At 62.4% G+C, this 2,678-nt stretch overlaps 1 protein-coding gene across 1 annotated transcript in view; it reads left to right on the top strand.

Moving 5' to 3' along the window:
- Positions 1-2,316: 2,316 nt before the first annotated feature.
- The window catches only part of S100A16 (S100 calcium binding protein A16), a 1,986-nt gene continuing 1,624 nt past the window's right edge, over positions 2,317-2,678 (top strand). Inside the window, exon 1 of the mRNA XM_054293630.1 lies at positions 2,317-2,350. The gene's annotated coding sequence lies outside the window, so the exon portion shown is untranslated. The remainder of the gene's footprint in view (positions 2,351-2,678) is intronic.

The raw sequence follows: 2,678 nt of genomic DNA, 5'->3' as shown, positions 1-2,678 counted from the left end.
GAGAACCGGGGTGGGCTCGGGAGGAACCAGGATGGGCTGAGGGGAACCGGGATGGGGTCGGGGGAACCAGGATAGAACTGGGATGGGCTCGGGATAGAACTGGGATGGGGTCAGGGGGAACCAGGATAGAACCGGGATGGGCTCGGGATAGAACTGGGATGGGCTCAGGGGGAACCAGGATAGAACCGGGATGGGATCAGTGGAACTGGGAGAGAACCGGGATGGGCTCGGAGAGAACTGGGATAGAACCGGGATGGGATCAGGGGAACCGGAAAAAAGGGAATTTGCCATTGGAAAAAGGGGGATTTGGAAAAGGGGGATTTTTTGGTGGAAAAGGAGGATTTACCAGTGGAAAAGAGGATTTCCTATCGAAAAGGGGGATTCGTTGGTGGAAAGGGGGATTTGCTGTCGGAAAAGGAGGATTTGTTGGTGGAAAAGGGATCTGCCAGTGGAAAAGGGATTTGCCAGTGGAAAAGAGGAATTTGCTGGTGGAAAAGGGGAATTTCCCAGTGGAAAAAGGGGATTTTTTGGTGGAAAAGGAGGATTTTTTGGTGGAAAAGGTTTTTTTTTGGTGGAAAAGGAGGATCTACCAGTGGAAAAGAGGATTTTCTATTGGAAAGGGGGATTTGTTGGTGGAAAAGGGGATTTGTTGGTGGAAAAAGGGGACTTTTTGGTGGTGGAAGAGAGGAATTTACCAATGGAAAAGGAGGAATTTCCTGGTGGAAAAGCAGGATTTGACAGCGGAAAAGGGAGATTTTTCGGTGGAAAAGAGGAATTTGACAGTAGAAAATCAGGATTTGCCGGCAGGGATGTCGAGCTGGGGGCAGGGAGCGCTGGGGCTGTGCGTGGCTCTGTCCCTGTGTCCCCCAGCGTTCCCCAGTGCCCCCATGTCCCCGAGTGCCACCCGGTGCCCCCGGCTGGCCCCGGGGCTGTCCCGTGAGTCACCGGCGGAGCAGCCTCGGTGCCCCAGGGCCGGGCAGGGCGCTGCCACCAGGGGGACAGGACAGGTGACACCGACGTCACCGATGTCACCGGGCGAGTGCAAGGACAGGTGACACCGATGTCACCGGGCGAGTGCAGGGTGGTGCCCAGGGGGTTTTGGCCTCGCTGCTCCCAAATCCTTTTGGTTCCTGGGTTGGAGATGGAATCCTCAGCCCCCAAAGCCACCGTTGGTGACAGCTCTGAGAGTTGGGGACCGTGATGGAGCGACCTCAGGTTGTGGCACCACAGGGGACAGGGGTGGACACAGGGACATGTGGGGACAAGAAGGAGAGCGTGGCTGGGTCTGGTGTCACCTCCCTGGGCCTGGTGTCACCTCCCCATTGTGGCTGGGCCCGGTGTCACCTCCCTGGGCCTGGTGTCACCTCCCCATTGTGGCTGGGCCCGGTGTCACCTCCCTGGGCCTGGTGTCACCTCCCCATTGTGGCAGGGCCCGGTGTCACCTCCCCATCGTCCTGGGCCCGGTGTCACCTCCCTGGGCCTGGTGTCACCTCCCCAGCATGGCTGGGCCTGGTGTCACCTCCCTGGGCCTGGTGTCACCTCCCCATTGTGGCTGGGCCCGGTGTCACCTCCCTGGGCCTGGTGTCACCTCCCCATTGTGGCAGGGCCCGGTGTCACCTCCCTGGGGCAGGACAGGGCAGGGTCAGGGTGACAAAAGGGGACAGGAGGTGGCACAGGGAGGCTCCTGAGTGAGCGGCAGGGTTGGGGACACCCTCAGATGGCGTCTCCAGTGTGGGGACAGCGCTGGGCCACCCCTCGAGGTCCCTGTGGCGGTGGCTGTTGTGGTCATTGTTGTCCCCTGTCCCCACCCCGGCCAGGCAGGAAAGAGCCGTGCCCGGCCAAGGTGACGCCGTTTCCGTGTCATTGTCACCGGGATGTGACGGAGACACCGTCCTGACAGGCCCAGGCTGAGCTTCCTGGTGGGGACAGTGGGGGGACAGGAGGGGACAGCGAAGACAGGGAAGGGACATTGGGGACAGAGGGGAGAGGGGAGACAAGAAGGACAGGGAGGACAGGAGCGACAGGAGGGACAGGAGGGGCACGGAGCAACCAGGAGGGGACAGGAGGGGACAGGAGGGGACAGGAGAGACAGGGGGCACAAAGAGCAGCCAGGAGGGGACAGGAGGGACAGGAGGGACAAGGAGGGGACAGGAGGGACAGGGACACGAAGGGAGAGGGGGGACAGAGGGGAGAGGAGGGACAGGCGGGACACGAAGGGACAGGGGGGACAGGAGGGGACAGAAGAGGACAGAAGGGAACAGAAGGGGACAGGAGGGACAGGAGAGGTTCTCGGCAAGCCGGGACCTGCCCCCCCCCCCGCAGCCGTGAAGCAACAGCGAGGGCAGGGCCGGTAATTCCTGCCGGTAATTCCGGCCCCGTTCCTCCCTGACGAGCCCCGCGGCACCGAGCGGGACCGGCAGCACCAGCACGGCCCGGCCCGGGCGCGGGGGCGGCACAGGAGGCCCCGGGGCAGGGCAGGGCGGGCAAAGGTGGCACCGAGGATTTTGGGTGGCACCGAGGATTTGGGGCGGGCACAGGTGGCACTGAGCAGTTTGGGGTGGGCACAGGTGGCACCGAGGATTTTGGGTGGCACCGAGGATTTTGGGGGCAGGCACAGGTGGCACCCACTGGGGCAGGTACAGGTGGCACCGAGGATTTGGGGCGGGCACAGGTGACCT

The sequence above is a fragment of the Melozone crissalis genome, unplaced genomic scaffold (assembly GCF_028551555.1).
Source record: "Melozone crissalis strain CALT ecotype California unplaced genomic scaffold, PUWL_Pcris_2 ptg000161l_1, whole genome shotgun sequence".
Classification (NCBI taxonomy): Eukaryota; Metazoa; Chordata; class Aves; order Passeriformes; family Passerellidae; genus Melozone; species Melozone crissalis.
The sequence above is the reverse complement of the archived record's forward strand: the minus strand, read 5'-3'. Positions and strand labels throughout refer to the sequence as shown.